Here is a 26,008-nt window from a genome sequence, read left to right on the forward strand (position 1 = left end):
AAGCAGTAACTACCCACTCTTCTACCCCCTCAGCCTGGTAGCCTCTAATCTACTTTGTTTCTATGAGTTTGCCTATTCTAGACATTTCAGAATGTTGCATCATACCATATTTGTCCTTTTGTGTCTGGCTTATTTCACTAATCAGTGTTTTCAAAGTTCATGTTGTTGTATGTATCAGCACTTTTTTTTTTTTTTTGGACTGAGCAATATTCCGTTGAATAGACATACTTTGTATGAACATAGGTGTTCAGTTCTCTTGAGTGTATACCTAGAAGAGGAATTGCTGGATAATGTGGGAATTCGAAATTTGACTTTTTGTGGACCCACAAGACTTTTTCTACAGGGCTGTACCATTTTACATTCCTACCTGCATTGGACAAGGGTTCCAGTTTCTCCCCATCCTCTGCAACACTTGTCATTATAGCCATGTTAGTAGGTGTGGAAGGACTATTGGGTTTTCATAAAGTACATAAGCATAGAGTGTTGCTACAAACTTGGTGGGGGAATTAGGGAGTGTAATTTTATATGTTCCAGGAGGATGGACTGAGGCAAGTTCTGGAGGAGATGAAAGTTTTATACGAGCAAAACCTACCTGATGTGTAAGTTGGTAAGCTGATATTCTAAAACAGTTTAAGAAATATGATATTGATGTCAGATCATCTTAACATTAGTTTTTGGATATGTTTTCTTTTTTTTTAAATTCTCTGTGAGCCTGATCATACCCTAGCTATACAGAAGTAGAAGGATTTGTGTTAATGATTGTTATGTCTCCAGGGACCAAATAGTGCTTGGCACATGGTAGGTGTTCAATAAATACTTCTCGTTTGACTGGTATGACTTGAGCGGAATTAGGGTGGATCCAAGAGAGATGACACAAGAGCAAGTAAGAGACCTAATGAGTGAAGTGTATTGTTTCCGCTGCTTGTTTTCCTCAGGTGAGGCCTTAGTGGGTTTAAAGGGAGAACAGGCAGTTTGCAAATTTAGCAGGAGTAGCAGTGACTTCCGAACGCTTGAGTGAAGTGGGCTGGGAACTCCTGCTGCAGAACACTACAGCTTGGTAGGTTAGAGGGCTCTGGAGTTGCGGACTGTTTAGAGCCAAGCATGGGAGTGGGCACAGAGGAGAATTTGAGCTGAACAACAGACTTCAGAGGACCTGTGGTTGGGTGAAGAATAAGATACAAGACTACTGACTGCTGGAGGAAAAATGAGTTATTGAGAGCTCATCCTGGAGAGAAGTAAGTCTGCAACTTGAGCTTTCGTCCCTGGCCTTGTTCCGGTAGTGTTTTCATCAGTTAGTTGGGCGTAGAAATCAGTAGTGTGCTGTTAGGGTGTGTGGAGGACACAGAACAGTAGGAACACTTTGCAGTGACTGTTTAAGGATAGATGCTGATGAACGAGGAGCTGATGTGCAAGAGATCTGCAGTAAATGTAAGGGAAATGGAAAGTCCTGCACTCAGGTTCCCAAGTCCTTCATTTGTTCCTGCAACAGATATGCACTCAGCAGTTATGAGCTGATAAAGGGCTCTGGTGTTTCCGTTGTAAACAGCGGAATCAAGAGGTTTGCCCCCGTGGCCACCAACAGTGTCATGCAGAAGGCAGATGTTCAATGCAGGTAATGCGGGTCAGAGTACGTGCCGTGAAGGAAAACACCACACTTGGAGAGAGTGTCATGCACTCAAAATATTGGCAGATGGAGAAATCCGGGAAATTCTCTCCGAGGAAGAGACTCTTCAGCTGGAGCCTGAAGACGCGGGTTTTAGCGAGGAAGTAACTGTGGGCAGAGAACATTCTTGTTATAGAAAAATAGTTCTATAGGAAACATTCATATGTATTACATAAACATGCAGATGTGTTAAGAACATTGTTACAACATCTTGGACAGAAGCCCAGTCCCTGTTCTACTGCAGCCAACCTCTTTCCTCTTCCTGGTGGCAACCGCTCTCCTGAAGCTGCTGCACGCCCCCTCCCTCCATCTGTCTGCACATTTACTGTAAGTGCGTGAATGAGAAAAACCTTAAACTGCTGGAAGAGATGGAAAGCTCAGATCTGGGGTAGGAGGACTCAACAACGTAATGTGAACTCTTCTCTCCATGCACATATGGTTGCTTAACCTATGACAAAGAGGCAAGGATGGACAGTGCGGAAAACCCTCTTCAATAAGTGATGCTTGAAATCTGGACAGCTCCGTAAAAGAATGAAATTAGAACATTCTCTGATACCATAGACAAAAGTATACTTGAAATGCATGAAAGACCTACGTGGAAACTTTTAGAGGAAAACATAGGCTGAACACTCTTTGAGGGAATTCTCTGGCAGTCCAAGGGTTAAGACTTGGCACTTTCACTGCTGTAGGCCTGAGTTCGATCCCTGGTCAGGGAACTAAGATCCCACAAGTCGCATGGCACAGCCAAAAGAAAGCACTCTGACATAAATTGCAGAAATATCCTTTTTGATCCATGTCTTAGAGTACCGAAAATAAAAGCAAAAATAAACACATGCGACTCAGTTATACTTAAAAGCTTCTGGACACCAAAGGAAACAATAAACCAAACAAAAAGCTAACAGAGAGGGAAAAAATATTTGCAAAGGAAGCAACTGACAAGGGATTAATCTCCAAAATATACAAATAGCTCATGTAACTCTATGTCAAGAAAATTAAAATAACCAGAAACCCAATTTAAAAATGGGCAAAACAAATAAATAAAAATACAAAATAGAAATGGACAGAAGACTGTAATAGACAGTTCTCCAAAGAATACATACAGATTGCCAGTAGCCACATGAAATGATGTTCAGCATCACAAATTATCAGAGAAATGCATGACAGACCAGCAATGAGGTATCACATCACACTGGTCAGAATGGCCATCATCCAAAAGTCTACAAATAATAAAAGCTGGAGAGGATATAGAGAAAAGGAAACCATCCTACATTACTGGTAAAACTGTAAATTGGTACAGCCACTATGGAGGACAGTGTGGAAGTTCCTTAAAAAGATGAAAATATAATAGAACTACTGTATGATCCAGAAGTCCCACTCTGGGGCATATATCTGGAGGAAACTAATTCAAAAAGATATACATACTCCAGTGTTCATTCCAAACTCCCTTTCCTTCCAAGGTTGCCACATACCATTGAGCAGAGTGGCCCATGCTATACAGTAGGAAAGACGATTGAGTTTTCCACCTTGGATCCATCACTTACTGTCAGATGGCTTTGGTGAGGCTACTTGACATTCCCTGAGGGGAGCAGCTGCTCAGCTTCTGCTGGAGGAACCAGGAGATGGGTTCCCCTCTGTCCCCTCCCCAACAGCACATTCCTTGGCCCTGGTCCACTGGTACTTTGTCTTGTCCAGGCAGAAATGTTTAGGCCTGAGTCCTGCTCCTCTTCAGTCGAGACCCTTCATCATTAGCCTTCCTCTACTCACCATCCTGGGGTCTGGGGCCTGGTGCCCACCTGTCCCAGGCCCACTGCCTCCTGGCCTCCTGCCCACTCTCCAGAGCAGCTGGACCCCTCCCTCCTCCCCAGCCTTACCTTGATTATACCTAATGTCCACCCTTACTAAACTAGTGTTCCACCTAGTGACGGCACGTCCCTGATTCTGCAGAAACAGTGATAATGTACAAATTAATAAGAGTAGTGATCGCTGCCACGTGTACACTTAACAAAATGCCCCTTTACTCTGCCTGATAACCTCCAACACCCACAGCTTCATAAAGTGAGGCTGGGATGAGTCAATTGAGGCTGAGGGTTTAAACTTGATATTTGAGCTGGGATTTGCACACGCGCAACCTGCCTGCCACCAAAATCTAACTCTTTCTGCTGCAGCCCTTGGTTTTTCTTTATCACTGTGGGGGTTAGTTGATATTAGTGCCAGATCAGTGCTGGAACAGCCTTGCTGGGTGTGACCTATCCCTCTTCCTCCCCAGGCAAACAGTCTAATTTGCAGGCTGAGATCACAGTAGACAGGAGATAGATACATGGATCCATAGACAAATGGAGAAAATAAATTGGTTGAAATATATGAGGCTCATTTTGAGGCAGAGCCAGAGTAATAATTCAAAAGGATTCCAGCATCCCGAGCTTTGCCTTATCCACATACTACTACGATTTCTCTTCTCAATGCTGAGGGCCCAGACATGGCCTTTGGGTTCTGCACTCCTACAGATGTGGTTTATTTAAGCATCTGAACGCCAGCAGCCCACCTTCCTTTAGACAGATCTCTTGTGCTCTGACAGCTTCAGAAATTAACCAGGGAGCAGGTGTGGACACAGCAGCCCAAGCACTGCTTGGAGCTGCAGGCTGCACTTGCCTGGGTCCTGGAGAAATTATTCTCCCATTCCTCAGCCTCATTCACAGGCTGAAGACAGCCCCAGGGCCCATCCCTGCCCATGATAAAGAATCCTCTCTCTCCGCCCCGCACACACCCAGGTTCAGACCTGGGCCAATTTCACCACCTTTCAGGTTGGCTGTTGCCTGTCCTCTGATTTCAGTGTTGACCATCTGGTGATGTCCATGTGTAGCGTCTTCTCTTGTGTTGGTGGAAGAGGGTGTTTGCTATGACCAGTGTGTTCTCTTGGCAAAACTCTATTAGCTTTTGCCCTGCTTCATTCTATACTCCAAGGCCAAATTTGCCTGTTACTCCAGGTGTCTCTTGACTTCCTACTTTTGCATTCCAGTCCCCTAGAATGAAAAGGACAACTTTTTTGGGTGTTAGTTCTAAAAGGTCTTGTAGGTCTTCATAGAACCATTCAAATTCAGCTTCTTCAGCATTACAGGTTGGGGCATAGGCTTGGATTACCATGGTATGAATGGTTTGCCTTGGAAACGAACAGAGATCATTCTGTCATTTTTGAGATGTTATGCCCGATGTCCGAATCCCCGAGCGGGAAGAGAGAAGGCTTCCAAGACAATGCAACTCGCAAAAAAGGGAAGTTTATTACTGTCTCGAGCCAGGGCTTTCTGCCACAAACATCACAGTGGTGCAGGGTCAGAAAAGCCCTGGCTCAAGCTTGGTACACAAATTTATAAGATATGCAAAAGCGGTTAGTAGCTGGCTTAAGCGGATTGGTTACATGTTTGCAAAGTAATTCTATCGGTACAGACTTTCGCGGGCTTTTCAGCTCTCCCTTTGTTCTTACTGGGCGCATATTGATTGGCTGGCTCCAGGTTACCTGATGGGGGTAGGGAATCTTACCATTTCGGGGGAAGCTAAAACTTAGGTCCAGGCCGCCCGTCATGGTATTAACTCTGGCAGCCTCACATTCCCCCCTGTCTTCTTGTTCCTGTAGAGGAATCCTTCTCTTCATCCTGAGCTACCATCTGATATTGCTGCCTCAATACCATAATCTGAATGGTATTTAGACGTTCTTTAATAAATGACATTAGCCGGTTTAAAATACAAGGGCCAAATGTGAGTGTTAATAATAGCACTATAAGCGGGCCCAGGAGGGTGGAAACTAAGGTGGTCAGCCAGGGGGAGCGTTGAAACCAAGACTCAAACCATCCCTGCTGGGCCTCCCGTTCCCTCTTTCGTTGCGCCAGCCCTTCTCTTACTTTTGCCATAGATTCTCTTACCACTCCTGTATGGTCTGCATAGAAACAACATTCTTCTCCCAGAGCCGCGCAGACCCCACCCTGTTGGAGAAAAATCAAGTCCAATCCTCTCCTATTCTGCAAGACCACCTCAGACAAGGAAGTCAGAGACTTCTCTAAGTGGCTGATTGATTCTTCTATGCGAGTTATATCTTCATCTATGGCGGCTCGTAGGGAAGAAAACCCTTGGCCTTGCAGAGATAGTGAAGCTATTCCTGTCCCTGCTCCTGCCAGCCCAAGACTGAACAAGGCTGCCATGGTGATCGCACTGATTGGCTCTCTCTTTTGTCTTGGCAATTCTCGGTCCCAATGTGAGTACATAACCTCTTCAGAGTGGTATAAGATTTTTGGCATTACAGCAACCAGAACACAGAATTCTTGACTCTGGTTAAAAACCTTCACATTTAAACATGGGGTTAGCCCAGTATGTGAACAAATCCACCAGCCCCCAACCTCTGGCACAATCCAATTTTTGCCATATAAGCGTAGGTTACTAATAGTCCGGGCACAGAGGGAAGTTTTATCACGTGGCACTGTGCCCAAACAGAGTCCCTGTCCCCAAACTTCATTCATTGTGAGGCCAACCTTGCGTTCTTCCCATCGGCATGGGGGTGGGTTCTGGCCTGAAGATAAGTAGTAAGAGACATTGAGGCCTATGGCCTCATAGAAGGGGGGGTGAAGATTATAACAAAGCCAACAGGACTGGGTTGCATTAGGGTTGGTATGGTTTAAGACCGTAAAGGCTGCATTCACTAAGGCCCATAGGGGGTCCTGAATTGCTGAGCTAATGGTAACAGCCAGAGGGCCAGGGGTTTCTGTCAGTTTGCCTCTGAGGCTAGGGGTAGAGGAGATGTTAAATGTTCCTGGCAAGCTTGGTCTGAAGGGGGTTGGCTTGGGGGTCGCCTTGTGCCCCTGTAATGCTTTGACCAGATTGGGACCTAAACTATGTACCTGCACCGGCTCAATAACCTGTTTAATGATTAAAAGCTCGCCTGGGTAGGGGCCGGGCCAATTTACGTGGAGCTGAAAACCCCAAGTCAGTCCTGAGGTCCAGCGGTTTTCTTTCTTCTCCCGTTCCTGGTTAAATTGTACTCGTACCTGAGGCCCCTGGTGTCTACGGTCCTTGAAGGTGAAGCTAACTAGATCTCTGTTTCCGACATCCCACCTCTGGGGTCCATCACAAGAGGTCACACAACTCCAGCTCCTGCAATAATAGCTTTCTATGCCACCACAGGTTTTCCAGTTATTTTTTACATAGCCCGGGCAAGCCCAAAACCCCAACCTATGGCTTTTTATCCCATCCCTATAGTACTTATCATGGAGACCGTCCTGCTTTGCGAAGAGGCTTGAGAGGTCGAAGTTCAGGTCCGGCCACCAGGTGTTTGGAGGGTGGATTCCTGAGGTCTCATTGAGCAGCTCATGAGTTTGCCCGTCGTTGAGTTTCCATGTGATCTTAGCAGGTTGATGGGGGTTATGACTGGTCGCTCCTGGGTCGATGAGAGCTGCCATCAGCAGGAGAATTAGGAGGTCTCCCAGCGGACAAGTTTCAGTTTCAAAGGATTTGACGGGTGAGGACTCGCCTTCCATTCTGCTCGCGCTTTTTCCTGTTCTTCCGATGTGGCTTGCCGCACGTGATTGCAATGAACCCAGGGTCCAATCCCGTCGACCCGTTTGTTGACTTCTCGCAGGTCTTGGACAGGTCTGTAATCTGTCCCCCCTAGCTTCTTCACCGGCAGTAAGGGGGTGTTCCAAGGGGATCGGCATCGCCTGAGAATTCCGGCCTCCATGAGCCGTCGAATGTGGGGAGTGATCCCCCGCCGAGCTTCTTGGCTCATAGGGTACTGTCTCACCCTCACAGGAACTGCCTCGGCCTTTAGCTCGATGACGACCGGATGTCTCTGTTTAGCTAGTCCCATTCCTGCTGTTTCTGCCCAGGCCAATGGATATTTATGGACCCACGGTTGTACATCTAGTGCTATGGTCTCTGAGGGCTTAGGCGCAAAAAGTCTGTATTCATCCCTTAAGGCTAGGGACAAGACATGTATCGGTTGTCCAAGTCCATCCGTGACTGACATTCCCCCTGGGTCAAAATGGATCTGAGCATTAACTTTAGTCAACAAGTCTCTTCCAAGTAGAGGGGCTGGGCATTCTGGTATCACCAAAAACGAATGGGACACCTGGTGGGTCCCTAGATTTACTTTCCGTTCTGTGGTCCAACAATATCTTTTTGTCCCCGTGGCTCCTTGCACTAAGCTGGCTTTCTTAGACATTGGTCCCAGTTTTTGATTTAAAACAGAGTGTTGGGCGCCAGTATCCACCATGAAGCCAACGGGTTTCCCCTCCACATGTATGGTTACCCAGGACTCGGGGAGGGGTGCCGAGTCTCGACTCCCCTAGTCACTGTCTTCCCCCGCATATAGAACTCGAGTTCCGGGGGGGATTTTCTCTCTCTGGGTCATTCCTCTCCTTGAGTCCCTCTTAGGGCACTCGTTTTTCCAGTGCCCCTGTTCTTTGCAGTAGGCGCACTGATCCTTCTTTAGGGCCTGCCTTTTTGGTTTTTCTTTTTCTCCCGTCCGGGGGTCTCGAGGTTCCCTCAATTCTGTTCCGGCCTTTAACCCCGCAAAAAGAATCTGGGCTAGCTCCTTCTGGTTCTTCCGGTTTTCCCTCGCCCTATGTTCCCTCTCTTCTTTCCTGATCTTTTCCGCTAATTCCCTTTCCTCCCGCCGAATTCGCTCTTCCCTTTCTTCTGGGGTCTCCCTATTATTAAATACCTTTTCAGCTACTTTCAGTAAATCCTGTATTGTCTGTTCTCCCAATCCCTCTACCTTTTGTAATTTCTTCCTAATATCTGGGGCTGCCTGATTCACAAACGCTAACAAAACTGCAGCGCGTGACTCCTCAGCCTGGGGGTCCATAGGTGTATATTGCCTGAAAGCTTCCATCAGCCTCTCTAGGAAGGCTGCCGGGCTTTCAGTGGGCTCTTGCCTTACTAAATTTACCTTTGCCAGATTTGTCGGCTTTCTTGCTGCAGCCCGCAGGCCAGCCATTAGAGTCTGGCGGTACACTCGGAGACGCTCCCTACCTTCCACCCGCTCAAAATCCCAGTTAGGCCGCAACAGAGGAAACCCCTCGTCCACAAGATGAGGCTGGGCGGTTGGCCTCCCGTCGACCCCTGGTACCCGTTTCCGCGCCTCTGCCAGAATTCGCTCCCGTTCTTCCGTGGTGAAGAGCACCTGCAACAGCTGCTGACAATCATCCCAGGTGGGATTATGAGTAAACAAAATGGAATCTAAGAGGTCAATGAGGCCTTGGGGCTTCTCTGAGAAAGGAGGGTTTTGGGTCTTCCAATTGTACAGGTCACTCGTGGAAAAGGGCCAGTACTGATAGGTTCGCTCTCCGTCTGGGTTAGTTGGTCCCACTCGGACGGGGAGCGCCTGAACAGTGGATGAAGGTAACTCTGGGTCCCCAGGGTCTTGCTTACCCCTATCTCCCTTAGTTTTCCCCCCGGGTCCCCAATGCCGGTCCCCCCTCACGGTCGGTTCCCGTTGGCCCTCTTAATCCTCTCGGTTCACCTGTGGGAGCTTCTCTCCTCGGAGGGGATTGCAAGGAGGGCACATATGGCGGAGGCCTTATCTCCGTTTCTAGATCTATCAGGTTTGGATAAGATGATTCCTGAAGGACTGGTTTTGGGTCCTCTTTCTTTTTGGTTTCCTCCGGGGGGGTCTCCATCACCAGGACCTGTGAACTGGAGGAACTAGGAAGTTTGTAAACAAAAGGTTTTAACCATTTAGGCGGATTTTCTACTAGATCCTGCCAGACCATGACATAGGGGACTTGACTCGGATGGCCCCAGGGATCAGGAGCCATAATCTTCTCCTTCACAGCCTGTATGATGGACGGTTGAAAGGTGCCTTCCGGAGGCCATCCAACCTGAAAGGCGGGCCACTCTGCAGAACAAAGAGTTATTAATTTACCTTTTTTGACTAGCAAAGACAAGTCATGGGCCCTGGCCCTGACATCCGAAAAATGGTCAGTCATGAGAGAAAGTGGGGTAGATTCTCCCTGCCCCATGGTCAAAGAATAAACGGTAAGGAAGAGAGAGAATAAGTCAGAAGTGAGAAAGAACGATGCACCAGAAGAGAACGAGACTAGAGACAATGCCGGCACACACACACACAAAAACACGGAGAGCCAAAGACAAACACACGGACAAACAAACGTCGGCCGACGACACAGCGCTGGGTTTTCGGGCCCCCTGAATTTTCTTGCCTCCCGGTAGCAGATTCACCTTACCGAATGACGTCCGCTGTTCACCAGGCTCGGGGTCGGGAGAGGAACTTTCCTTCCCGCGGAGTCGGCTGCCCCCCAGCGCGTCCGCTGGCCTTGGCCTTACGCCGGCTTGCTCCCCCTTTATAAAAAAGCCTTCTCGCGGAGTCGGCTGCCCCCCAGCGCGTCCGCTGGCCTTGGCCTTACGCCGGCTTGCTCCCCCTTTATAAAAAAGCCTTCTCGCGGAGTCGGCTGCCGCCCAGCGCGTCCGCTGGCCCCGGCCTTACGCCGGCTTGCTCCCCCTGCTTCCTGAGCACCGGTGTTATTATTTATCCTTCCCCTTTGTCCTGTAAGCGTTCTCTTCTCCCTGTCAAGGGATCCCGGACGAGCCCCCAAATGTTATGCCCGATGTCCGAATCCCCGAGCGGGAAGAGAGAAGGCTTCCAAGACAATGCAACTCGCAAAAAAGGGAAGTTTATTACTGTCTCGAGCCAGGGCTTTCTGCCACAAACATCACAGTGGTGCAGGGTCAGAAAAGCCCTGGCTCAAGCTTGGTACACAAATTTATAAGATATGCAAAAGCGGTTAGTAGCTGGCTTAAGCGGATTGGTTACATGTTTGCAAAGTAATTCTATCGGTACAGACTTTCGCGGGCTTTTCAGCTCTCCCTTTGTTCTTACTGGGCGCATATTGATTGGCTGGCTCCAGGTTACCTGATGGGGGTAGGGAATCTTACCATTTCGGGGGAAGCTAAAACTTAGGTCCAGGCCGCCCGTCATGGTATTAACTCTGGCAGCCTCACAGAGACTGCATCCAAGTCCTGCATTTGGGACTCTTTTGTTGACCATGATGTCTACTCCATTTCTTGTAAGGGATTCCTGCCCACAGTAGTAGATATAATGGTCATCTGAGTTAAATTCACCCATTCCTGTCCATTTTGGTTTGCTGATTCCTAGAATGTCAACATTCACTCTTGCCATCTCCTATTTGACCACTTCCAATTTGCCTTGATTCATGGACCTAATGAATTATCCTATGCAATATTGCTCTTTGCAGCATCGGACCTTGCTGCTATTCGGTCACATCCTCACCTGGGTATTGTTTTTGCTTTGGCTCCATCCCTTCATTCTTTCTGGAGTTATTTCTCCATTGATCTCCAGTAGCATATTGGGCACCTACTGACCTGGGGAGTTCCTCTTTCAGTATCCTATCATTTTGCCTTTTCATACTGTTCATGGGGTTCTCAAGGCAAGAATACTGAAGTGTTTGCCATTCCCTTCTCCAGTAGACCACATTCTGTCAGACCTCTCCACCATGACCCGTCTGTCTTGGGAGGCCCCATGTGGCATGGCTTAGTTTTATTGAGTTAGACAAGGCTGTGGTCCATGTGATCAAATTGGCTAGTTTTCTGTGATTATGGTTTCAGTGTGTTGGCCCTCTGATGCCCTCTCGCAATACCTACTGTCTTACTTGGGTTTTTTGTACCTTGGACGTGCGGTATCTCTTCATGGCTGCTCCAACAAAGTGCAGCCGCTGCTCCTTACCTTGGACGAGGAGTATCTCCTCATGGCTGCCCCTCCTGACCTTGAACGTGGAGTAGCTCGTCTCGGCCCTTCTGTGCCGACGCAGCTGCCGCTCCTTGGACGTGGGGTTTCTCCTCTCAGTCGCCTTCCCTGACCTCGGACTTGAGGTAGCTCCTGTTAGTCAGCAAACACAAGACCGGGAGCTGACTGTGGGTCAGATCATGAACTCCTTATTGCCAAATTCAGACTTAAATTGAAGAAAGTTGGGAAAAGCACTAGACCATTCAGGTATGATCTAAATCATATTTCTTAGGATTATACAGTGGAAGTGAGAAATAGATTTAAGGGACTTGGTCTGATAGACAGAGTGCCTGATGAACTATGGATGGAGGTTCATGACATTGTACAGGAGACAGGGATCAAGACCATCCCCATAGGAAAGAAATGCAAGAAAGCAAAATGGCTGTCTGAGGAGGCCTTACAAATAGCTGTGAAAAGAAGAGAAGTGAAAAGCAAAGGAGAAAAGGAAAGATATTCGCATTTGAATGCGGAGTTCTAAAGAATAGCAAGGAGAGATAAGAAAGCTTTCCTCAGCTATCAATGCAAAGAAATAGAGGAAAACAACAGAATGGAAAAGACTTGAGATCTCTTCAAGAAAATTAGAGATACCAAGGGAACATTTCATGCAAAGATGGATTCGATAAATGGTATGGTCTGAACAGAAGCAGAAGATATTAAGAAGAGGTGGCAAGAATACACAGAAGGACTGTACAAAAAAGATCTTCACGACCCAGATAATCACGATGGTGTGATCTCTCACCTAGAGCCAGACATCCTGGAGTGTGAAGTCAGGTGGGCCTTAGAAAGCATCACTATGAACAAAGCTAGTGGAGGTGATGGAATTCCAGTTGAGCTATTTCAAATCCTGAAAGATGATGCTGTGAAAGTGCTGCACCCAATATGCCAGCAAATTTGGAAGACTCAGCAGTGGCCACAGGACTGGAAAAGGTCCCCAAGCAAGGCAATGCCAGAGAATGTTCAAACTACTACACAATTGCACTCATCTCACACACTAGTAAAGTAACGCTCAAAATTCTCAAAGCCGGGCTTCAGCAATACGTGAACTGTGAACTTCCAGATGTTCAAACTAGTTTTGGAAAAGGCAGAGGAACCAAAGATCAAGTTGCGAACATCTGCTGGCTCATAGAAAAAGCAAGAGTTCCAGAAAAACATCTATTTCTGCTTTATTGACTATGCCAAAGCCTTTGACTGTGTGGATCACAATCAACTGTGGAAATTCTGAAAGAGACGGGAATAGCAGACCATCTGCCCTGCCTCGTGAGAAACCTATATGCAGGTCAGGAAGCAATAGTTAGAACTGGATATGTACCAACAGACTGGTTCCAGACAGGAACAGGAGTACGTCAAGGCTGTATATTGTCACCCTGCTTATTTAACGTATATGCAGAGTACATCATGAGAAACGCTGGGCTGGAAGAAGCACAAGCTGGAATGCCGGGAGAAATATCAATAACCTCAGATATACAGATGACACCACCCTTATGGCAGAAAGTGAAGAGGAACTAAAAAGCCTGTTGATGAAAGTGAAAGAGAAGAATGAAAAAGTTGGCTTAAAGCTCAACATTCAGAAAACTAAGGTAATGGCATCTTGTCCCATGACTTCATGGGAAATAGATGGGGAAACAGTGGAAACAGTGGCTGACTTTATTTTACTGGGTTCCAAAATCACTGCAGATGGTGACTGCAGCCATGAAATTAAATGACATTCACTGCTTGGAAGGAAAGTTATGATCAGCATAGATAGCATATTAAAATCAGAGACATTACTTTGCCAACAGAGGTCCAGCTAGTCAAGGCTATGGCTTTTCCAGTGGTCATGTATGGATGTTGGACTGTGAAGTTGGCCTGTGAAGAAAGCTGAGCGCCAAAGAATTGATGGTTTTGAACTGTGGTGTTGGAGTAGACTCTTGAGAGTCCCTTGGACTGCAAGGAGATCGAACCAGTTCATCCTAAAGGCGGTCAGTCCTGGGGGTTTCTTGGAAGGACTGATGCTGAAGCTGAAACTCCAGTACTTCGGCCACCTCATGTGAAGAGTTGACTCTTTGAAAAAGACCCTGATGCTGGGAGGGATTGGGGGCAGGAGGAGGAGGGGATGACAGAGGATGAGATGGTTGGATGGCATCGCCGACTCAATGGACATGAGTTTGAGTAAACTCTGGGAGTTGGTGATGGACAGGGAGGCCTGGCGTGCTGCGATTCATGGGTTCTCAGAGACTTGGACATGGCTGAGCGACTAAAGTGTTGCCTGTCCTGCGGGATCAGAAATGATAGGTTTACATTACACTGTGAGTTTGGATCAGAATGTGCTCTTGAGCCAATGCATGTTCCCTGCTTCTTCCCAGCCTTAGCCACTAGCTGGGAAGAGAAAAACACTCATTGCTCTTTCCTGGGAGCCAGGCTGAGGCAGGTTGAACATGCGCTCCAGCTGTTCTCCACACCCAGGTTACATTTAATCACAGCGCAGTGTCCGCCGCACAGACACAGGGCAGGAGTCCCCTCACCGTGGGGAAGTGACCACAGCCCGTGACCGCATGCACGCCAACCCGCCCCCTCCCCACCTGTGGGGACAGACCCGTGACTCAGGGTCTTGCGCTCTTTTTCCCTCCAGTGAGGGTCCAGCTCGTGGCCTCACCACGTGACGTTTGTACCCTGGTAATGTCCCTGGCAGCTTTCTCTGAACCTTACCACCTGGCACCCGGGACCTGAAGTGCTGAGGGCTCTCCCCCTTCACTGTAGGCGAGCCGTTTGATTTCATCTCCTCTCGAGTCCGTGGCAGAGAGGAGAACAGTTCCACAGAGTGAGGGAGCAGAATCTAGGCTGCGGCGAGGAGGAGAGCGTGGGGCTGGGCAGCTCCTTCAGGGTGTTTGGTTCTGGGTTGAGCACCGTTCAGGCTGCAGGGGAAGGGGGCAGCATAGTTGAGGGAGAGGGTTTTTTTTTCTTTAATATATTTTGAAGTGAAGGATAATTGCTTTACAGTGTTGTGTTAGTTTCTGCCAAACATCAGCGTGAATCCGTCGCAGGACAGAGGGCTTCTTTGTCTTTAAAGATGGCAGCCATCTTGTTCAAAGCCTCTTGGTCCCTGCTTTTCCTACTGTCAGACGCTGTTTTCCCAAGCAAGACTAGATACCCTGTTAGCTCAGTTGGTAAAGAATCCACATGCAATGCAGGAGACCCTGGTTTGATTCCTGGGTCAGGAAGATCCACTGGAGAAGGGATCAGCTACCCACTCCAGTATTCTTGGGATTCCTTGGTGCTTAGGAATTCCTTGGTGCTTTCCTCTGGTAAAGAATCTGCGTGCATTGCGAGAGACCTAGGTTCTATCTCTGGATTGGGAAGGCCCCCTGGTGAAGGGAATGGCTACCCACTCCAATATTCTGGCCTAGAGAATTCCATGGACTGTATAATCCATGGCATAGCAAAGAGTCAGATACGACTGAGTGACCATCACTTTCACTTCTCATGCTTTTTATAAATGGCCTTTATTGTATTGAGTAAATTTCTATTTTATTGAAAATTTTTTTACCATAAATGGATTTTGAATTTTGTCAAGTGTTTTTATGCATACTCTTACTTTTAGTTCTTACTTGAATGTTGGTAGAATTGAGCTTTGAATCCGTTTGATCGTAAACTTTTAACTTTGGGGAGTTTTTTTTTTTTTTTAATTAATATTTGAATCTCCTTATTTATTACTGGAGTTTTGAGTTTTTCTACTTTTGTATTTTTTCTTGTTTTAGTCTTGACAGCATGTATGTTTCTCAGAATTTATCTATTTCTTCTAAGTTTTCCAGTTTGTAATTGTTCATCAATAATAATAGTCCCTCATGATTATGCTTCTTTACTTCTGAGGTATCTGTTGTAATGTCACTTTCCTTTCTGTGTTTATTTCAGTTTCCTCTCATTTCCTCTTACCTTAGGTAGGCTTTATTGATAATATTTGTTTCTTTCAAAAAATGCACTTCCAGTTCTTGCACGTGCACCCTGGGCATTCTGGCACACAGGCAATGTGTTTAGAGGTGAACACATTGCTTAGCAACGTGTTGCTTAGCAACGATCGTTGCTTAGCAACGATCATTCTGGGATGTAAGATTCTAAACCGTTGAGCTTCCCAGCTGGGAGGTTGTGGCGGGCCGGCTCTGGCTTACCTCTAGTGCTCCTGTTGGGTTTAGGGGCCTGTGAAGAGCCGAGGGGGAGGTGAGGTGTGTTTGGAGTCTGTAGGCTCTGTGATGAAGAAGACTTTTGGCTTCAGGAGTAAGAAGGGCAGCTCGCCCTTCGGCTCCTCCATCAGCCCGGGGAGAGACGGCAGTCATAGAATCAACTTTCAGCCCGGGTACCGCATCCGAGACAAGGACCTCGGAAAGATCCACAGAGCTGCCAGCGTAGGCAACGTAGCTAAAGTGCAGCAGGTCCTGTTGCTCGGGAAGAGTGGCCTGAATGACAAGGACAAGATGAACAGGTAAGCAGGGAGGAAGGGCCTGGCAGGGGTCCCTCCTGTGAGTCTCCCCTCCAAGGCTGTTGGACACCTTCCTGGGATCCAGCGCCCCACAGACTTGATAGGCTGCAAAAGGCTTAGCTGGTTTCGGACCCGCTTATAATTCCCCTTATAGAGCACTTTACTGGCCGTTTTAAAGTTATTTAACTGAATGTCAGTAATCACAGAACTTAAATAAAACATGAATAGCAGGCACAGGCGCCCAGGCGGGGCTCAAGCCGGTCGTGTGGGCCCACCCTCGCCGGCATCTCCCCTTTAAGTGAACGCGAGGGCGGCTGGCTGAGACCCACGGAAGAGTTCAGTGGGTCTCCCGGTTAACTGGCCTGGGGGAGCCCCTAAGGCCGCAGTCGGGAGAGGCGGGGCGAGGGGCGGTATCAGAGAGGAGGGACGGGATGGGGAGGCCAGAGGGAACCTGAGTTGCAACTGAGAGGCGGGCCTGATGGTGAGGGCGGGGCTGTTTGTCAAGGGGGCGTGGTCAGTCCGGAGGCGGGGTTAGGGGTTGGAGCGTGACCAGATAGAGGACAGTGGCTGGAGAGGAGCGGCCACGGAGGGGAAAGAGGTGTGGCTAGAGTGTATCGGTGGAGGCGCGCAAGGGACCCATAGTCTATGGACGGGCTTGAATTATGGGGAGGGGCTTTAACAACGGCAGAAGAGCGGTGGAATTGAGGATGGGGTCCCGAAGAAAGGGTCCTGTGTGAAGGGGTGGGGGTGGGCCTGGCCTCCTTGAAGGCTTGATAATGTGTGACTGTCCTATTGTGTACTCTGTGACCCCCAAGCCCTGCATAACGCCCATTGGAGAGGGAATCTAGTGAAGAGCGGCAGTGTGTGGGTAATGAGGGGTGGACTGGCAGATGTGGTATGCCTGGTATTTACTGTAAATGGTGCTGACCTGGCCCTGGCCCAGCAGTGCACTGTGGGATCCACATCCAGGCTTCCCAGAAGAGACAGTGAAAGACCTCAGTTTCACAACCCATCCAGGAATGCACTCTGCTGTGTGTCTCTAAGGGAGAACTGTGCCCTCTCTGGGCCCATTTCCCTACGGTAAAGTGGGTAACATGGGTATATGGAAGGAATCTCTGATTGTGAACTGAGACCTGAAGCAACAGAGATGTGAGGGAATGCTGCAATGGGCAGTGTCTTGAGGCTGGTACAGACTGGCATTGAGCCCAGAACTGAGCCCAGGACTTGGAGAAGGGAAAGCAAATTTGCCCAGATGCTCCACAGCAGCGGCCCCAGGACTAAAGCGCTGGGCAGAACATGGTGAGAAGGGGTAGGAAGAGTTGTGGTAAGGGCAACAGGGAAAAGCATGACCATCACCACCATCCTTAGGCCCTGGGCCAAGTATTTTATGTGTGGTGTCTCATTTCATACTCCACACAGCTTGGGCAGTGACAGAGTAGGACACAAAGGTCCAGAGAAGTGAAGTGACTGCCTAATTCTACACAGCCAGTTCAGTGATGGGGCCTCAGCCTCGGGGGTGTCACCTTAGAGCCCATAAGCTGTCCTGTAGGCAGTGACCTCTATCCATGTTACCCTGTGCCTGCTACCCCTCAGCCTCAGCTTGGCTGCTATAAAAGGAGACCCACTGTGTGCTTGGCATCCAGTAGGATGCAGTCAGTGCTACTGCTCTGTCTCCATGACAGTGAAAGCCACTCACATTCAAGGAGGCTAGGTACCAGGCCCCGGGCAAATGACACAAGTATGAGTCCTCAGCAGCCTCAGAGATGGAGACCATTGCCCCATTTCAACAATGGCGAAACTGAGGGTTTGAAAGTTCAGGTCGTCTGTTCAAGGTTGAAAGGCTGAAGTGGTAGGACTGGGATGTAAGCCCATAGGTCCAAAGCCCGTGTCTTTAACCCCTACACCATTCTGCCTCTTGTGATGAAGAGGCTTTCTGCTCTATTTTCTTTAGCTTACTGTTAATAGAATTCCAGAATGATCCTATCTCCTGTAGCTCAGTCGGTAAAGAATTCACCTGTAATGTAGGAGACATGGGTTCAATTCCTGGGTTGGGAAGATCCCCTGGAGAACAGCTGCCCACTCCAGTATTCTGGCTTGGAGAATTCCATGGACCATAGAGTCCATGGAGTTGCAAAGATTCGGACACGACTGATCGACTTTCCCTTCATAGAAGCAGAGACTTTTAATAACCGTGAGATAAAAGTGCAACTCGGGATTTTTTTTTCTATTGTATTTTTAAAAAGACCTACCCCGTGTCCTGTGTCACATTCTAAGCCTTCAGATTTCAGACGTTTTGTGTTATTGTGATTTAAGTGTTCATCTTAGAGCCCCGTGTCAGTGTAAGCTAGTGGGGTTCAGGAAACAGTTGTGCATCTCCTGGAGCAGGTAGCATAGGTCTCGAGTGTAAGAACCGTGTTAATAGTTATTGAATGTGAATAAATGAAGAGACAAACCATATCCTATGTAATGTTACAGGTAATATAGTTCAGTTGTGTTATGTTGAGGAAGGGGGTCCTGCATAACAAGGAAATAAATAAGAAATATGTGAAAAGTGAAAGGTTACAGTATTTTTTTCACTGTCCACTGGTTGTGAGATGAGAAATTTAGGTGAAAATTTTTGACCTTTTTTGCCCCATCTTCTGTTCCATTAAATGTTTCTTTTCAAGCCATACATTCTCCTCAGAATTTTGATTACCAGTTCTTTTTCCCAGTGAATAGTTAGGAATATTTCTTAATCAATTTTTCTCTCTCTCAAGTAATACTTTACAACATTCAGGTAGTGACAGATGACCATGTGTGGCTAATCAAATGACACTTTTTACAGTGGCAATATTCAACTTTAATACGGTAGTATTTATAAGCAAAAGTTTTGGAGTAATACAGATCGCTATATTAGGGATATATTATGAACAAAAGCCTCTGTCTTAAGTATATGTTTTATAGACAACGTATGTTGATATTTTCATAAAATTTGCAGAACCGTATAGATGCGTAATTTATATATTAATAAAAGCATATAAAACAGAGGCTTTGTTCATAGTATATCCTTAAGAATACTGATGTATTACTGATCTATTGTATATACATTTTATTTGTGCGTGTTTTTCCACAAGCCTTATTATGCTTATTTTATTCCCTTAAGTTTGTACTTGACTAGGAATGTCTCTCTCTGCTTTCTTTTCCTCCCCCATTTTTTTTGCTTTTTTTTTACTGTTAACCTAATTTTTCCTTGCAGAATGCTTTCCTTCAGTGTCTATTCTTTAAGTCCATCTCTCTCTGCCTCTGTTGTGACCATGTTTGATCATGGCTTTCTGTTTAGTGTGTTTGTGGCTTTCATTCATGATCATTTCCCTACAGGTTTACTCTTGCTCTTTCTCCCTTTTTCTTCCAAGGAACTGAATTGAAACAGTCATTTGCTTTTAGCTGTTTAACAAACAGAATAGAAGTAGCTTCTCCTGTTTGTACTTGTAACCTATCTAAATGAGGTTCTACTAAAATCTAGACTTTCATATTTCCCTTCCCAAGTGATAATTCATGCATGTAGAAGTCATGCAAGCAAATTTCAGAATATAGCGATTAATTTAAATGTCTTAGTTTTTCAGTAGTGCTCTAAACTCCCAGGGATAATTTTTTTTTTTCTAGAACATTTTGGTAGAGAAAATAATCTGGTGGGTGTCATAGTATTTGTAGAGCAGTCAGTTGGGGTAAGGAGAGGAACATCTGGGGTTTCTGATGTCATCTGTCATAATGCTTACCCCATGAGAAGGTTCAGTTCAGTCTCTCAGTCGTATCTGACTCTTTGCGACCCCATGAATCGCAGCATGCCAGGCCTCCCTGTCCATCACCAGCTCCTGGAGTTTACTCAAATTCACGTCCATCGAGTCAGTGATGCCATCCAGCCATCTCATCTTCTGTCCTTCCCAGCATCAGGGTCTTTTCCAGTGAGTCAACTCTTCGCATGAGGTAGCCAAAGTATTGGAGTTTCAGCTTCAGCATCAGTCCTTCCAATGAACACCCAGGACTGTTCTCCTTTAGGATGGGCTGGTTGGATCTCCTTGCAGTCCAAGGGACTCTCAAGAGTCTTCTCCAACACCACAGTTCAAAAGCATCAATTTTTCGGTGCTCAGCTTTCTTCACAGTCCACCTCTCACATCCATACATGACCACTGGAGAAACCATAGCCTTGACTTAGATGGACCTTCTTGGTAAAGTAATGTCTCTGCTTTTATATATGCTATCTAGGTTGGCCATAACTTTCCTTCCAAGGAGTAAGCGTCTTTTCATTTCATGGCTGCAATCAGCATCTGCAGTGATTTTGGAGCCCCCCAAATATAAAGTCTGACACTTTCCACTGTTTCCCTGTCTATTTCCCATGAAGTGATGGGACCAGATGCCATGATCTTAGTTTTCTGAATGTTGAGCTTTAAGCCAATTTTTGCACTCTCCTCTTTCACTTTCATCAAGAGGCTTTTTAGTTCCTCCTCACTTTCTGTAAGAAGGGTGGTGTCATCTGCATATCTGAGGTTATTGATATTTCTTCCAGCAATCTTGAGTCCAGCTTGTTCCTCTTCCAGCCCAGCGTTTCTCATGATATACTCTGCATTTAAGTTAAATAAGCAGGGTGACAGTGTACAGTCTTGATGTACTCCTTTTCCTATTTGGAACTATTCTGTTGTTCCATGTCCAGTTCTAACTGTTGCTTCCTGACCTGTGTATAGGTTTCTCAAGAGGTAGGTCAGGTGGTCTGGTATTCCCATCTCTTTCAGAATATTCCACAGTTTATTGTGATCCACACAGTCAAAGGCTTTGGCATAGTCAATAAAGCAAAAATAGATGTTTTTCTGAAACTCTCTTGCTTTTTCTATGATCCAGCCGATGTTGGCAATTTGATCTCTGGTTCCTCTGCCTTTTCTAAAACCAGCTTGAACATCTGGAAGTTCACCGTTCACGTATTGCTGAAGCCTTGCTTGGAGAATTTTGAGCATTACTTTATTAGTGTGTGAGATGAGTGCAATTGTGCGGTGGTTTGAGCATTCTTTGGGATTGGAATGAAAACTGACCTTTTGCAGTCCTGTGGCCACTGCTGAGTTTTCCACATTTGCTGGCATATTGAGTGCGGCCCTTTCACAGCATCATCTTTTAGGTTTGAAAGAGCTCAACTGGAATTCCATTACCTTCACTATCTTTGCTCATTTCTTAAGGCCCACCTGACTTTGCACTCCAGAATGTCTGTCTCTAGGTGAGTGATCACACCATCATGGTTATCTGGGTCATGAAGATCTTTTTTGTACAGTTCTTTTGTGTTCTTGCCACCTCTTTTTAATATCTTCTGCTTTCTGTTAGGTTCATACCATTTCTGTCCTTAATTGGCCCATCTTCTCATGAAATGTTCCCTTGGTATCTCTAATTTACTTGACGAGATCTCCAGTCTTTCCCAGTCTGTTGTTTTCCTCTGTTTCTTTGCATTGATCGCTGAGGAAGGCTTTCTTATCTCTCCATTCTGTCCTTTAGAACTCTTTAGCTGAAGTTGAGCAGTTCTATGATGACCCACAAGACCTTCTAGAACTAACGTGGGAAAAAAAAAGTGTACTTTTTATCATAGAGGACTGGAATGCAAAGTAGGAACTCAAGAGATATGTGGCATAACAGGCAAGTTTGGCCTTGGAGTACAAAATGAAGCAGGGCAAAGGCAAGCAGATTTTTGCCAAGAGAACACACTGGTCATAGCAAACACCCTCTTCCAATAACACAGTAGGTGAGTCTATACATGGACATCACCAGATGGTCAATTTTATGTGTAAAAACCTCTCTATTTAACAAATACATGTTGCCAGTTTAAATTCCAGAAAAATGATGAAATGATGAAAAATCATTTTAAGCTGTTTGAAGCAAAGTCATTCATTTTGAAATCTGTCCTTACTGATATCAGGTTTATAAACTCCGTTGACTACAAATGCTTATCCCTCGTGAACTCATGAAAGATAATATTATTTTTTTATTTCTGTGCTTGCAGTCTGAGCTCTGTGCTGTCCTTTTCATAAGAAATGCCCTCTGTCTGTAGGTGACTCATAGTTCCTGAGCCAGATTCCTCTTTATTGAACTTCTAAGAAAATCCCCAGGCCTCTTCTCATTTTGTATGTCTTGGTCTCTCGGTTGGACTTCCCTGGTGTCTCAGACAGTAAAGAATCTGCCTGCAATGCAGGAGACCCAGGTTTGATCCCTGGGTTGGGAAGAGCCCCCGGAGAAAGTGAAAGTGGAAGTCAGGTCTTCTGCATTGTGGGCAGATTCTTTACCAACTGAGCCACAAGGGAAGCCCAAGAATACTGGAGTGGGTAGCCTATCCCTTCTCCAGAGGATCTTCCCGACCCAGGGATCAAACCAGAATCTCCTGTACCGCAGGCAGATACTTTACCAACGGAGCTATCAGGGAAGCCCTATCCCCTGGAGAAGGAAATGGCAACCCACTCCAGTGTTCTTTCCCAGAGAATCCCATGGACAGAAGAGCCTGGTGGGCTTCAGTCTATGGGGCACAGAGGCAGACATGAGTGGGCGGCTCACACTTGGTCTCTGTTAGGTCAAACAAACAAGCAGTGTTTTTGCTGCCAAGGTTCTCTTTAAAGCTCTTAGTGTCCTGTGAATTTGATTGGGGTTCACGCCATTGGAAAAGCTACCCTCCAAAATCTTTTCTGAAGGAAGCCCTGCACCTTGGGCTTCCTGTGAAACTTTGCAGGATGACACTTTTAGCGTTCTTTTCCTCTTAAGATCCTTTAAGGAATCTGAGGCACCACCTTAAGTCTTTCCAGGGTCTTACACTTACAGTCTACAGGTTTTACCTTTAGACTGTGTTTTCCTGGCAGCACCCTAGATTTGATCTTAGCCCAGAAGCCATTTCTGTCCTTTAGCGTCCTGTGACAATTGGACATGTGGAGATGCTGTAAAGGGGATACAGATATTGAACCCTGTGAGTCTTGGTTCCTTTATATTTAATAGCACTTTTAAATTTTTCTGATAGCTTATCCCTCTCATTGATTTACTTTCAGCTGCTTTAGAGCAAGAGTCTCCGCCTCCCATGTTTCAGTGTCCGTTTCTTCTCTTGCCTAGAAGCCATCATCGGCAGCATCTTCAAGGACCATCAGGCTTCTGTGTACAATGTGATGAAGCCCATTGGGTTTTCATTTCTTTCTCTGCATCCATTCAAGTGCAACCTACCTCCAGGTTCAAAGGCATTCTCACATGTTTCAGCTCTTTTTTAACAGCAGTACCTAACTTGGGGGCATCACCGACTCGACGGACACGAGTTGTGCAAGTTGTGGGAGTTGATGGTGGCCAGGGAAGCCTGGCGTGCTGCAGTCCATGGGGTCACAAAGAGTCAGACGTAACTGAGCGACTGAACTGAACTGAACCCCATGTTTAATATCAGTGTCTGTGCCAGTTATTTATTGTTAACAAACTGCATTAGAAACCACCTCAAAGCCCAGTGACTCAGAACAGCATTTCCTTTGTTCACAAGTCTGCGCTGGCGCAAGGCTCAGTGAGTGAGCCCCGCTCATTTCTTCTCCAGTTGCATCAGCCGGGATGTCGTGAAGGTGGGGACCAGAGTCATCTGAAGACTTCCCCGTGCGCACGTCTGGTGTTGGAGCTGGCTTTTGGAGGGGCCATTAGGTGGGGGCGGTCAGTGGGGACACTGACACGTGCTCTGTGTGTGGGCTGTGCTTCTTCACAGCGTGTTGACTGAGTCTAAGAGTTGGCTTCCCCACAGAGCAACATTCAGAAGCTATTTAGCTTTAAAACTCACACAGCAGTTTCCCCAGACTCTGTCCAGGAGGAATCAGTTACTAGGACTAACGCATACTTAAGGAGAGGGAATTTCATGAGAAAAGTGTCAAAGAATTTGGAGACATGTTTGAAAACCACGAGCTGCAATCACGTCGACTTACCAAGTAATCTTTCTGTCTAAAGGAAAGTTCTTTCCAATTCAGTGTCACTGATATTCCAGTAAATATTTTTTCTTTCTTTTGTTTGGTATGTCTCTTATTCTGTGGAAAGTAAGAAAGGGTTACAAGAATGAGGCATTTTTTTGTTGTTCAGAAAAATGTATGGATCATCTCACTAAACTCTTAGGAGATGGGATTTCTTTAACCTTTCTTTAACCTTGTGAATCATTTCTCTTTGGAATGCAGTTCAAATTAGCAAAAACTGTTTGTAGTTCAGGAAAAGGCTTATTGGATTAGAATCCACATTTACAAGATTTAACCATTAGAGTCTTATTTTCACAATCTTCTTTTGGGAGACATTTACTAACTCGGCCCTAGATAACTCAATACAGGATACCTCAAACTTCTTTAAAAACCATGGGATAAGATGGGAGAAAGGGGTAAGAGACATTCTACTAGGAGGTGGCTTGCAGTCATTCTACAGAGGAAAGATAGAAAAGTATTACTGTAGAACAATAAAAGAGTGTAAAATCAAGTGTAAATGTTGTGAGACTAAGATGATAGTGAAGAGTATATTTTGTGACTCTTGGTGGTTTGAACTTCTTTCTTGATTCTCTGAGTTATTCCAGGCCCTACATTCTCCAATACAGATACCATGGTATATATTTGATCCTCGGTTTGAGCGAGGCTGTGCTCAGTCCACTTTCCTCAGAACTAAATGGTGTTGTTTTATTCTTGCAGACTGATCGTCTTCCAGCAGAGCTGGGAGCTGCGTGTTCACAGTGTCTGCACCTGGATGCAACATATCAAGTTCTTCAACGGGAGTTGTTATCAATGAAAGGATGGCAAAGGAAGTGTGAGAAACTAGAGAAAGAGAACAAGAAGTTGGAGCAAGAAGTAGTGAAACTCAGAAGTCATATGGAACTGAAGATGATAGAATACCCTCAAGTTGAGCAGTATAAACGGGAGATTGAAGAAAGAGTGAGACGGGACCTCTTAGAGAAATGGAAAGAAGTCAACCTATTTTTGCAGGTTAATTTGTTGATCTGTCATGTGCTTGAATTCACCTCAGTGTAAATTACATTTTGGATGGATACAGCTTATGTGTTTCCTCTGCTTCCCTTAGAGCAGTGTGTTCTGTAGATTTCTGGAAGGAGGGGCACACTTGTTTCTCCTTGTAAATATTTCAGTTTCCATCACAGTTATCACTAAATTGATCTTTCAGAATGCTTCTCCCTAGAGAATCCTTTTACTTATAAGACCAATTGGTATACACAAGACTATGAGGGGGGAAAACAAATATGTGGTTTAGAACTGGTACCATCCTCTTGAATTATTCTTGTCTTGTTCAGTTTCTAAATTTTCACTTCATCCTCTTAGTCTTTGAATCATCCGGTTCCTTAAGTACTACTATAACATTGATTCCACGTTTATTTTATAATTCAGATTTAATTCATGTCACATTGACGATGATTATTTTAAAGTTCCTCTTTTCTTATTTTCACATTTAAAATCACTCTCTAAATTCCTGACTCAAAACTAAATGGAACAAATATCATTATTCAGGTTATAATCATTTAAAAAATGTATCTTTTTAAATTTGACTTAGACACGAGCAGCATGTCAAGAAATCTCAGAGCAGTTCCGAGAGGCGCATATTGCTTCCGTAAGAAGTCAGATGGAACTCAGAATTAAAGACTTGGAATCTGAACTATCCAGGACGGAAACTTTACAAGATTATAAGAAAGCAGAGATGGAAAAATATAAGAAACTCTACTTAGAGGAACTAAAAGTTAGAAAGTCATTGGAAAATGAACTAGACATGTAAGTCAAAACACAGAATCACAGAAGATAAATTTAGTCCATTAATTTGTCTCTGAAGCCTAGTTTTTATAGAGCCAGGTTCCTGAGATTAGTAGGAAGTGAAGCTAGCTAGTCAGTCACTGCTAGAGGGCATCCTAAGAAAAATGAGTTATAAGATATCCTTGTAAGTTTTCCTACACTAAGTAAAAGCATGCTTGTGAAATCAGGGAAGATTCACACAGGGGTGAAAGGCAGGGTAATTCCCAGAGTGGCTGACGCTGGCATGGTGACCTGAGTGAGGGTTTGTATGGAGGCTGGAAAGGGCAGATCCCACCTGCAGCCGAGTCCAGGCTTCC

General features: G+C 45.9%; 2 protein-coding genes across 10 annotated transcripts in view; one reads left to right on the plus strand and one right to left on the minus strand.

The window, feature by feature from the left end:
* The window catches only part of LOC122682154 (ninein-like protein), a 705,741-nt gene that overhangs the window by 372,355 nt on the left and 307,378 nt on the right, over positions 1-26,008 (plus strand). The window lies entirely within an intron of this gene.
* The window catches only part of LOC122682160 (ankyrin repeat domain-containing protein 26-like), a 371,465-nt gene continuing 356,797 nt past the window's right edge, over positions 11,341-26,008 (minus strand). Inside the window, exon 6 of one of the 2 annotated variants that reach the window (XR_006337238.1) lies at positions 11,341-11,558. The gene's annotated coding sequence lies outside the window, so the exon portion shown is untranslated. Of the gene's footprint in view, positions 11,559-15,056; positions 15,893-26,008 lie in introns of those variants that run through there. The other variant, XR_006337236.1, reaches the window with a different exon arrangement.

Source organism: Cervus elaphus, chromosome 23 (genome assembly GCF_910594005.1).
Source record: "Cervus elaphus chromosome 23, mCerEla1.1, whole genome shotgun sequence".
In the NCBI taxonomy this organism is placed as follows: domain Eukaryota; kingdom Metazoa; phylum Chordata; class Mammalia; order Artiodactyla; family Cervidae; genus Cervus; species Cervus elaphus.